This window comes from Ictidomys tridecemlineatus, chromosome 16 (assembly GCF_052094955.1).
Source record: "Ictidomys tridecemlineatus isolate mIctTri1 chromosome 16, mIctTri1.hap1, whole genome shotgun sequence".
Lineage (NCBI taxonomy): Eukaryota > Metazoa > Chordata > Mammalia > Rodentia > Sciuridae > Ictidomys > Ictidomys tridecemlineatus.
In genome coordinates this window covers 35285105-35297571 of record NC_135492.1, presented here as the reverse complement: position 1 = coordinate 35297571, position 12467 = coordinate 35285105, and the positions used below count along the sequence as shown (strand labels likewise).

General features: G+C 41.9%; 1 long non-coding RNA gene across 1 annotated transcript; it reads right to left on the bottom strand.

Moving 5' to 3' along the window:
- Positions 1 to 6051: 6051 nt before the first annotated feature.
- LOC144371369 (uncharacterized) lies at positions 6052 to 11793 on the bottom strand. The gene is made up of 4 exons (XR_013431432.1): positions 11714 to 11793; positions 11291 to 11375; positions 10767 to 10808; positions 6052 to 6367 (listed from the first exon to the last, which is right to left on the bottom strand). It is a non-coding gene; the product is annotated as an uncharacterized LOC144371369 (long non-coding RNA).
- Positions 11794 to 12467: the final 674 nt, after the last annotated feature.

Genomic DNA, 12467 nt, shown 5'->3' with positions numbered 1-12467 from the left:
GATCCATGCCCCCACCTGGCTGCACAGTTTTCACCTATGACACTAAGGGCATCTGGACATGGGCATGCAACATGGGCACACAAGTCATCAGCTGGAATTCAAGCAAGGGCACAGAGCACCAGATCAGAACCCAGGGCCAGTGGGCACTCAGACAGAAAGAAGCCCAACCCAGAGCAGTTTTTATATACAAAGAGTGGCTGAGGCAAGCAGGACCTCCAGGGTCAATAGATGGCAGAAAGAAGACTTGCCCTGACTAAAAGAAGCCTTTATCTCCTTCTGAGATTCGAATGTCTCTCTTCCAGCTTTGAGCCTACCTGAGAGCCTTCTGACCCTTTAGGGCCCAGCAAAATGCCATCACATCTTGTAATCTGACTTCATGCTATCAAATGGAGTTAGCCACTGGCTACTCTCCTTCCCCTCAGTAGTTTTCCATTCTCTGCCATGGACCATATCCCATGGTGAAAACCCAGACATTCCCAGGCACATAGGACCTCAGCTATCCAGAACCCATTTTTTTTGGTACCAGGGAACAATGCAGGGGTTAGCCCTTCCTTTTAGTTTTCATTTTGAGACAGGGTCTTGCTAAGTTACTTAGGGCTTCCATAAGTTCGGGGGCTTGCTTTGAACTCTAAATCCTCTTGCATCAACCTCCAAGCCACTGGGATTACAGGTATGTGCCACTCTGCCAGCTTCACACTCCTTCTCTGGACCTTCCCTTACTGACAAGCTTCCCATTCCTACACCCAACCATTCAGCAGACATCCAAACCTATCCAAAACAGATGTCACCACTGGCTCCCAAACCCACTGCTCCTTCTTGGGGTCTCCATGATGATTGCACAAAGCTGCAATGAGCTCAGGAAGGCTGTCCTCCACCTCCTGCCACCCCTCCATGGAATTGATGATTAGCCCAGCCACACTGCCTGCTAACCATTTGCAGTTTGCACAATGCCAGAAGCTTCCTGACAGATCCCTCCTCTCAATGTCACTCTCTTACTCCACTGTCTTTTCATCACCCAGCCATTAGGGCATGTCTACATACATTTTCCTTCATAGCTCCTCTCTGTGCAGTCAAGACAAAGTCCAAGGCTGTCCACATGCCCTTCCACATGTCTCTCCTTCCACATATCCACAACCCAGCACTCACAGCCTGAATTTCAAGCTCTGTCAGCTGTCCTTTTCTAGACTCCTGCACAGATGCAGATTCAGACTCAACACCTGTGCCTCAAGGAGCCCTCTGCCTCTGAATCTACTCAGCCAGCCCTCATGGCCAGCCCAGGAGATGTCTTTTAAGGAGAACCAACTATGATTCATGCCCCCACCTGGCTGCACAGGTTTTACCTGTGACACTAAGGGCATCTGAATGGGAGGCATCTTGTCCATTACTCTTAGGCTGTCCAAGGATGAGAAGCAGGCCAATCACTTATATCCCAGGTGGGCCCAGCATCCTGGGAACTGAACATTGTGCTCAGTGCTGCTCTCAGAGTAGAGCTCTGCTCACAAACAGGTGAGAGAGGCCAAAATGGACTTATCCTCATTGTGCCTAACATGGAGAAACACACGGGTTTCCTAGACTGAACAGTACCTTAAACAGAGTTGAGACCTTCTGGCACTGGAGATAGAGGACTCATGGGTGAAAGAGAAAAAGCAAAGGCTGTGGGGGAAGTCACCTCTGCGAAGATGGCATGGTGCTCCAGGTCCACATTGTGAAGATGGGCCTGGAGGAAATCTGCAAAGGAGTGGTGCTGCTGCTTGTTCCAGTATTTGTGTGAGAGCACTTGTGCCACAAATGAGCCCAGAGTGGAGGTGCTCAGCCACACCACAGTATCTGGTGTGGCACAGTACAGTAGGATCAGCTTGGCCTTTTCAGACACTCTGTGGTACATCTCCTCCATCAGGTCCCCATGGCCCTGCCTCTTCACAGCCTGCAGCACCACGGAGGCACAGGCGTCAGAATGGAAGCTGATAAAGACATCAGCAGGGCTGTACTTATGCCCAGCAAGGAATTGATGGGCCTTCACATCAGCAAACTCCTCTGCCTGCTACATAAGCTCCTGCACGATGCTCTTCTGCCACCACTGCAGCACTGAGCTGAAGTCTAGGTAGTGCTTCTCCAGCTGGTTTATGAGGGGTATGGGGAACTGATCGTACACCACATTTTTCTCCTCGATAACAAGCTGGCAGAAGTCAGGGTGGACCATGGGTGCCGAGCCCAAGGGCCACGTACTTCTGACCCCCGAGGTAGAAGTAGTACTGGTTGAGCGCATCGTACAGGCTCTCATAGAGGTGCTGCAGGTTCAGCAGCACCACCATCTTGCCTGTCTTCATGCAGATCTTCACCTGGTTGATATTTCTGCAGATCTGGGTGTACTCCTGATCCCGGGGAAAACTGGAACCAAAGATGATCTCGGGCTACTGGTCCTCACTGAAGAATGACTGCTGCAGGATCTGCAGGGCCATGTAGTTTTTGGCCAGGATGAGCAAGTAGCAGGATTCAGCTTCTTCCAGTTTGCCAACTCTGCTTGATGAGTTCCAGGGTGCTGACTGACCTCTCCCACACACCCGGCCTCAGGTAAACTGGCCATGAAGATGTCCAAAGTGAGGATGCCACCTTTTCCCCTGAAGTTTTGAAGGATTGCCTGTGCAATATCCTGTGGAGGAGGCTTCTTGTTAGATGCTCTGGCGATGGCAAAGACCATCTTGATGAGGCTAAAGTAGTGACGAAGCCCGAAGAATTCCTTGTTATGCCTACTGCACACTGTTTCATAGGCTTTGGCAAAAGGGGTGAAGTACCCTTGGACCCTGTCCTGTACCAGACTGTCTGAAGAGCAGATCCCTCTGGTACTCTCTATGAGCTCCTTCTCACTGGGGCTGCCATGGGACACAAACTACCCTGGTTCATCCAGGCAGGGTCGAGGGCCCAGTTGGAAATACCTATGAAGCCAACATTTTGGTGGGGGGCAGGATCACCTTCAATACACCTATCTTCCAGCAGTGGGTGCAGAGCCTTCAGGGACATTTTCGGGGAAGCTTCTGCCAAGCCAACCTCATCCAACACCACCACAGATACATACTGCTGCAGGTCCTTCCCCTGCTGAAAGCGAGCAAACTGCTTGAAGGTGTTCATGATGCCATGTGGGGGTGCAGTGGGGGCTACACTGGAATGAAACCAGGTGGACCTGTTTCAGGCTTCGAAATAGAGTGGAGTGTGAGGCCTGGCCCTGTATGGCATCTGCCATGATAGTCTTAGCAAGAGATTTGGAGCTGCTAGGCTTTCCCGCCGGGAAGAGGGGTATCTTTAGCTCAGTGCAGATGATCATCATGAATAAGTTCTCTTTCAGAGCCAAGTTCCTGGCTATGGTTTTTCTCAGAGGCATCTGACTCAGTAAAAGATCCTGTGCATGCATGATCTCATCCAGGATGACCCTGCTGTCATCATATGATCCTAGAAAATACCTGCAAATGGCTCTGCAGTAGGATTCCTTCTCCTTTAGGGATTCATGGTAACAGACCCCCACATCCAGCACCAGAGACCAGAAGATGGGATCTCTCCTGAAGTTATTTTTGCTGACACTGATCTCACAGAGAAAGGTGTTCATCTTCACCAGTAGCATTTCCCTGCGGCCATGAAACCAAGTGAACACCTTCACACAGCACTCCACATCCCAGAGGCTGACAAAACTGTACTTACTTTCAGTGTTCCTCAGGAACCTCTGAGAGGCAGAGAGCACTTCTGTGATCACATCAGTCTCATCTTCAATGATCCTGATGTAGTCCAACAGTCTCTGCACAATCTGCTGGATTTAGAGCTTTTCAGCAGTGTTGTTCAGCTGCCTGAAATCCCACACTAGAGGAATCAGCCTCAGGGGCAGGGTGTGGACATGGTACACCAGCTGCCTGAGGGAAATAGAGCATAGCCTGTATGCTGTATCCTCTGCACTGACTCTGTATCCCAAACCACCTGACTCCAAATGGCAGATGGTCTCCTGGGAGTGCTTCCTGTAAGGATTGCAGGCAGGTATGATGTATGTGAAAGCCTGAGTCCTCCTCCAGGGACTGGCCATCCACAGTCTGGTCACATAAGACTTTCTTAATACAGCTTATGGCTTCTGCTGTGTTGGCTTTGTCAAAAAACAAGATGGTGTCTAACTGGGGTTGGTCCTTATTGGATAAGGCAGTTTTATCAGCCTCTAAGACTTTGGAATGAATCATGGCTGTAGTTGTTCCTCCATGGACCTTGACCTGTTTTATGGTCTTAGCCTGGGCAGCAGTGTGTAAAACATCCAAAATTATATGCAAAGTTATGGAGCTAACTAATGACAAGACAAACAGACAAACCCAGGCAGGGGCACAATCTACAGGATACTTGGCCAGAATTAGTCAAGAATGTCAAAGCAGTAAAAAAAAAAATGAGAAAAGACTAGACACTGTCAGAAACCAGTGAGTAGGCAACATGACAAGTAAATGCAATATAGTATCTCAGTTTGGATCTTGGAATGGGAAAATTAGTGAAATCCTAAAAACTATGAGTGTGGTTAATAGTGACCCATAAATGCCATTTCGTAACAAATGTACCTAGTAACCTTAAGATGCTAGCAATGGGGGAACTAGGTATGGGGTGTGCAAGAACTTTCTGGGAATCATCTTATTCTGAAGTAAAGTTTACTTTTTTTTAATGCAATAGGACTGAGCATCTCATCGATACTCTAGGGGGAAGATCCTGTGGACTTTGTATTTTTTTATTTTTTTTAGTAATGGGGATTGAACCCAGGGACACTTAACCACTGAGCCACATCCCTAGCCCTTTTCATATTTTATTTTAGGCTTGTCAAGGTTCTCAGGACCTCACTAAATTGCTGAGGCTAGCTTTGAACTTGTGATCCTCCTGCCTCAGTTTCTCCATCAAAGGGATTACAGACATGCACCACCACACCCAGCCATGGACTTTGTATCTTAAAACTGGTCCACAACCAAAAATACTCCAGAACTGCTCTCCAAGGTTTCTTGCTGCTTTCCTTATCACTGCTTTCTAGTCCTCTGCCTGTTTCCTAAGTCACTCACACTTTCTCACAAAAATAAAAAATTTAGCCAGTGACTGAGGGAGACAGGAAAGAGGAGTTACTGTTTAATGGGTATCTAATGGGTATCAAGTTTCAGTTTACTTTTTTTCACTTTTTGATCTCAACCGTTATTTATAATTGGAAACAGAATCTAAGAATACAAGCTACACAATTTAAAGGAATTTAAACACCCACTATGTTAACATCTAAGGGAAAGTTCTACATTTGCAAAAATAAATAAAACCTTCACCATACTGTTTCCCTGTATCTCCCCACCCAAAGTGTCAGCAATTCTGATGGATGGTGATAAGGGTAGTACAACGATATAAATATATTAATGCCACTGAGCTAAATACATTTAAAAATGGTTAAAACAGTAAATTTTATATTATGTATACCTCAATTTTTATAAAAGGTACTGATATATGGACAAATCTTAGAAAAAATAAGCAAAAACAATCTACATGAACAATAATGTAGTTATGGTACTAATGATCTAATATAACCTATTGGTATAAATAAACATGACCAATTGAAAGAAAAAAAAAGAAAAAAAAATCTACATGAAAAATGCCAGACACACACAAAAAAAGAAAGAAAAATGCCAGACACAAAAGCACAAAAGATTTCATATTACGTGATTCCAATCATTTGAAAATGTTCAAAAATTCACTGGTGATAGTTGCACATCATCGGTGACTATACTAAAAACCAATGAATTATGCACTTTAGTGAACTGTTTATGAATTATTTCTCAATTAAAAAAAATAACTCGTTTTCAATCTATGACTACTAAAGACAAATACTATTCTATAAATTCTGGAACCACATTATGGTGCCAAATTGAACAAAGAACAACAATAATAATAATAATAAAAGGACTGTGGTTTAAAATGGCTGGCAGTGAAGATCAGGAAGGTCTGTACCAGGGCATGGTGGCTTTCCAATCACAGGGCAAGAACAAAGGCAAGATCATGGAACACACTTGAATGAAGCTGATCAAAGACCTTTATTCTGGTCCTCATCATTCATTAAGCCACCTATGCAAATAATTTCTTCATCTCTGCCCCAAGCAGCAACAGCTGCATCCAGGGCTAAAGTGGAAGACAGACATAAGTAGTGAAAGACCTTATAAAGAAAAGTTATCAGGCAAGAGCTCTACTTATCCTGGCTCAAGTAAAGGTAGAGCAGGAAGATGTGCATATGTGCAGAGATTCTGTTCTTCAAAGCTGAGGCCTGCAGAGAGGCAAGATGAAGAATGCAGTGAAGGCTCAAAAACTGCCCAGCTCAGCAATCAATCCAAAGTACCTAAAAATACAAAGAGAAATATGTAAAGCAAGGTACCTTGAGAGCAGGATTAGTGTAACAAACTGAGCAAAGTTAAAATAGAAAGGATGTTGGTACAAGCAGCAATTCTAATTTTGATGAATATCTATCCAAAAGCTCTTCAGGGAAAAATATGATACTAAAGAGGGTGGGTAGTTAGAAATTAAGCATACCAATCTAGAGAATTAGAATTAGGTAGGTAAGGTTTAAAAAATTGTTGTGTAACTAAACATACAGGGAAACCATACAAGGAGTAAGTGACATAAAATAAAAGATAAGCTAAAAGAGTTTATAATCTTTTAGATAGTTCCAACTTAAGATGTGGGACTGAGCCCATAAATTTATATGCCCTGCCACCCAAAATTACATTCAAAAGAAAAAAAAAAGGTTTAAAAAAGATATAAATCTGCAAAAAGGATAGGGGCCTATGAGCAGTTAACAGATTCCAACAACAACAACAAAAAAAGTGAATTATCAAAATCTGCCTGAAGCAAGTTTTTAAATAGAGGAAAATGAGCCCAGAAGGAACACAGAAGGGGCTGCAGCTGAATAGGAATCCCATCTTCCTAGAACCATAGGGAGGATCTAGACTCAGTCAACAAGAATTATAAAAGACCAGAGAGGAAAATGAGATAATGACCCATGTTTCTCTATCACAAACTATTGCCCTCATATGTCCCTCTTAACTTTTTCTATGTGGTAAAGATATTTACACCTAACTTGGATGGGAGAATCACAGGGCTCTCTTTTAAAGAGCCAGACAGACAATCATTGGACACTAGGGCACCTCTACCAACACTGCTCCCACAACACAGCATTCTGTATACTGGCCTTTGGAAGCCCCAGGTTAACATCTAACCACAACTCTGCTCATTCTAAAGCAAAGCTCCCAGGCAAAAACCATCCCCACTGCACTACATACAGCTTCCAGTCTTCACATTCTATCATTCTTAAAAAGAATAAACATCACTGAGAATTTGAAGAAATCCTACACAAATAAAAGAGACCAAAATTTATTTTAAAAGTTCTAGCATAAAACAGATAACTCAAGGCAAAGAACATAGTAAAAACAAGCCAGAAACACCTCTAATTTAAAAAGATAATAGCCTGCTTTTGACAATGACAACATCTTGCTGAGATCAACTAATAAAGCTAAAATATATAAATATAAATATGGGCATGTATATATGTATACAAGTGTGTGTGTGTATGTGTATGAGTATGAGTATAAATGAGAGATCTTTTTTTTAAGAGAGAGTGAGAGAGAGAGAGAGAGGGAGAGAGAGAGAGAGAGAATTTTTTATTAGTTATTTTTTATTTCTCGGCAGACACAACATCTTTGTTTGCATGTGGTGCTGAGGATCGAACCCGGGCTGCACGCATGCCAGGCGAGCACGCTACCACCTGAGCCACATCCCCAGCCCGAGAGAAGATCTTTAAGACATTAAAAAAAACATCAAGAAAAGGCAAATTTAAAATCTAGAAAAGGCAGGGAACCAATCAATAGTCAAACCCCAAAGTCTGCCTGAGTGGGGAAGACTGGTAACCCACCCTTTTTTAAGCTAGAGTCCCATAATATTATGCCCTCACAGTAACCAAAATTAAATCAGACTCCTCACAGACTTATAGCCCAGGGGTTACACCACCACTATGATGCAGGAAACTTCCAGTCTTAGATCTCATTAAGGATGTACTGTACTGATAATGTTCCTATGTGTCTTGCTGGAGCAAAGAAAAATGTTCTTTGGAGAAAGATATCACCATAAAATCTCAAATTATCTAACAAATAATTTTTTTCCAGTGCAATGACCACTATGTAAAGACAGTACCAAAAGAAAGAACGGATAAAAAGACAAACTCAAAAGTCTAGATATTGGATTGGACATACTACAAAGTAAGAACTTCAAAAGGCTTTGGATATTAGATGGGATATTACACATGATATACTCTATAATAAACAACTACATTCACCACTTAAATAAATGAAAGACAAGTTTCAGAGTATCCACAGAAAAACAAAGAGGTTTAAAGGAAATGAAAAGAACTGAAGAAAGAACCGAAAATTCCAAAACAAAAAATTACACAGATCACACCATACAAAGACAAAAATAGGATTGGGCTTTTATGTATGTTTAGTGAAAATCCCAGAGAAAGTGCAGAGAAAGACCAAAGCAGAGTCAATGTCTAGAGAAACTGGCTGAGAATTTCCCAGAGCATATCCAAACTTCTGTCCATCAGAGTGAAATCTCAGAAAATCAAAGGCAAAGAGAAAATCTTAAAAAGGGATAAACTACCTTCAAAAGACAGACTGTGATTTCTCAACAGAAACAATGGAAGCCAAAAAAAATGGTAAGAGAACAGCTAGAATTCTGAATTTAGCAGTAAAATCTTTTTGTATTTCCATTTCCCCCTCAAAAAAAAAAAAAAGGAAAAAAAAAAAGAAAAGAGAAAGTTGAGAGTCAGCTACCTGTTACCTATATTAAAGAAAGCTCTAAAGGACTTATTTTGGGGAAAAGGATTACAAATGGAGGGTAAGAAACACAAAAAGATCAAAAATTGTAGTAAGCATGTGAATAAACTCATATATTGTCTGTATCATATATCAATAACAATGTCTGATGTGGGCTGATAAAGACACATGGCAATAACAGCATGTTAAGTAGAGGGATGAGGGTTTGTAAATGGCATTAATGGATTCTAAGATTCCATTTTGCTGAGGATGAGGGAAAAGATTCTAACTTTTGGCTTTGATAAATTAAGCATGCATATAGTAACTAGTGGACTAACCCTAAAAGGATAGATATATACGACTTCCCAACAGATGGAAGGGGAAAAAAAAGGAATAATAATACAAAAGGCAACATAAAATAGGACAAATGAAAAGCAGGAAAAATAAGATAGGAGATTTAAGTCCATTGTTATCACTAATTAAATTAGGCATAAATGAACTAAGTGCTCCAGTTAAAGGCAAAGATTGTCAGTATGAATTTAATATCCCCAATTATACAGCGCTTACAAAGATATGGAAATGTAAAAACAAAATGATGGGAAAAAACACATAAACACTAAAGAAAGCTGGCAAACTTTAATAATGAGACCAAATATATTTTAAGGCAAAAGAACATTATTAGAAGTAACAATGGTAAATTTTTAAATATTAAAAGTTGTATCATGAGCAATATATAATGATTTTAAATTTGTATATTCCTAATTCCAGTTTTAAATCTATAATGAAAAATAAATCCAGAACCATAAGTGAAAATATTCTTCAGTCATAGTAGGAGACATTAATACACAACTCTCATTAAGTGATTCAGTAAGCAGACAAAAGAAATTCAGTAAGAATATAGAAAACATAAACTATGCAATGAGACTTGACATTGCACCCAACAACTGGAGACTACACTTTTTCTTCATTCATAGGCACCCACACACAGAATACACCTACATACTGGATTATATAGTAACACATGAAACTAAAGAAATTATTTTTTAAAAAATAGGTTGAAAAAGAGGCTGAACAAACATCTACAAATTAAGAGATTACTCATGATCTAGGCTTGAAGCTGGCCATGAAAAGGTATCTTCAAAGACATATAAAATACTACAACACAGGCCTAGTGTGATAAGGAGATGCAGAACATGGAATAAAAAGAATGAAATAAATGAAGAAAAGATTTCAGAAGGTAATGAACCTTAAAGGAGGTAATGAGAACACCTTGTTAGGGTGAAGGTGAGAATGAACTGAGGGCACATGGATTCTGAAAAGCTATTCAATCAGAACATATGGATTGAAGAGTAAGACTTAGGAATTCAGTAGAAGAAATAGCTGAGAAAGCAGTTAAAATGTGGTAATTCAAATATTTCCTATTTTGATGACAAGATTTAGTTAGTACATGAGTTAACCTAAAATTCCTAAGAAAAAAAATAGTTACAAGAAGTACAGAATATCAATGCAAAGTAATCAGTACACACAGACTGCTAAAGAAGAAAATGGACAGAAGTAACCTTTTAAATGTTAGCAATTGTTCCTGATGGCTAACATTATGATGAGGGAACAAAATTTCTATTTATTTACATTTAGGGATGGAAAACACAAGCAGGTACAAAACTTTCCAATTCATCTGAGTCCACCATGTGTCTTCATATTCCCTCTCCCTTCTTTATGGTTAGAAGTTTGCCAGAAGTTCTAACTCCCCAAGGGAAACTGACTATAAATAGAGTTAGCAAGTTTGTTTTCACTGTCCTAATAGGAAGTAAGGAGAAGAAACTATCCCTGTACAAATAAGAGAGAACCAAACATTTGTTTATAAGTGCTGAACTTGCGTCATTAGCATGAAAAAAACAGGTGGAAATGATTTTCCACTGATAAAAAGCTTACCTTCCAGAAAAGCAAATTCATCGACAGCTTCTATCGCATTATCTGAAACACAAGGAAAAGGGACACTTGACTGTGGTCATTTGGACATCAGCTCCAAATTAGCACAATCCATACAATGAAGGAGATGAGGCTTTATACAAATTTAGGCATTTATAAAATATGTCCCTTGCTGTCTTGAGATCTATTTCTGTTCCACCACTAAATCTTACATACTGGCTGCCTAATAGAGTAAAGTCAAGTCCAGGCACATACTGTTCAATGAGAGGGGGAAATGTGAATCCTCCTACCATGTTGCTTTACTCTTAAATTTATTATCTTTGCTCTGAAAGTTATCAGAGAAGAGTTTGGCAATATAGCAGGGAGTACAAGATACAGTATATGAAAACTTCAGACATGTGCAAGGGTTAGCAGCTGGATAGAGGGTCAGAAATCAAACAACACCTGCTTTGCCTTCTCAACCTGCAAAGGGAAAGCTTAACCCAGCCCTCCATTGTCTACTGCCAGATGCTATAGAGACACTCTACCCAAATCTCTCCTCTGAAGTGTTTTCCTCTTTCCTTGTTAAGCACAACAGTAGGCATCTTTTGCAATGGTCTCCACAAACAGTTCCTGTCAAACAAATGAACAAATTAAAAAATCAATGGACTCCTGTTTTTGAAAGAAAAGAAGGTGAAGGGCTCAAGCAGGTGGGGAGGTTCTGAAACTTAAGACGGTACAGGACTTCACTAAGGTCATTCCAGTACCTCTTCCCCCAGAAGGCCACTACGTCCCTTCCCCCCTACTCATAAATCCACCGTGTTCCTTTACTAGACTGCTACAGGTTGCATGTGAGCCAGGAGAGGTGCAAATTAAAGTTGATCTCTGCGCCCTCGTAAAGTGGTTAACAAAGCAATACAACACATGAAGGTGCGTGACACTCTTCTCCAACCTTTCCTGATTACACACACCTCGGACTGCAAACACCCCTTTCACTTTCCGGCTCAGCACAGCCCGCTCAGACCCTCTTCTTCCTCCTCCCCAAATTCCGCCAAACAGCCCCAAGCCCCGCCCCAAGGAAGCCACGCCCCTAGAACCACGGCTGCCACCCCTAGTGCCCCTGCGCTCCCGTCGCAGCGGGGCTCGAGCCAGAATGAAGATTGCTTTCTCTGCCACTAGCGTCACATCGGGTCCGCCTTCACCAAAGCCTTCATTGGCGCCAAAGGCAGCCTAGAGAGTCCAGCCCCGCCCCCCCCCATACACACACTCTTCCGAGCTTGAGCTTGTGAGGCCGCTGCCTCCCCTCCAGGCCCCTCCTCCTCCCAGGGCGCCGCTTCCAGCCGCTGCCTTCATCCTGGCACTGAGTGTGCTGCGCAAGGCCACCGACTGTGAGCTCGCAAGCGGTGCTGGCCCCTTCACTCACCGCCCCCACCCCACCCCATTAGGCTCCTGTCCTTCTTAGAACTGATCACAGTTATAATCCTGCATTTCCCTGTGTGATTATTAGAACGATGTTTGTCTCCTCCTCCTTCACCTCCAAATCAAAACCTCCATAAAGAAGATATTCCTGGGGGCTGGGGTTGGCTCAGTGGTAGAGCACTAGTCTAGCACATGTGAGGCCCTGAGTTCGATCCTCAGCACCACATAAAAATAAATTTAAAAATGAAGGTACAATACCTTTGTGTCCAACTACAACTAAAAAATTATAAAGAAAGAAGGTGTTCC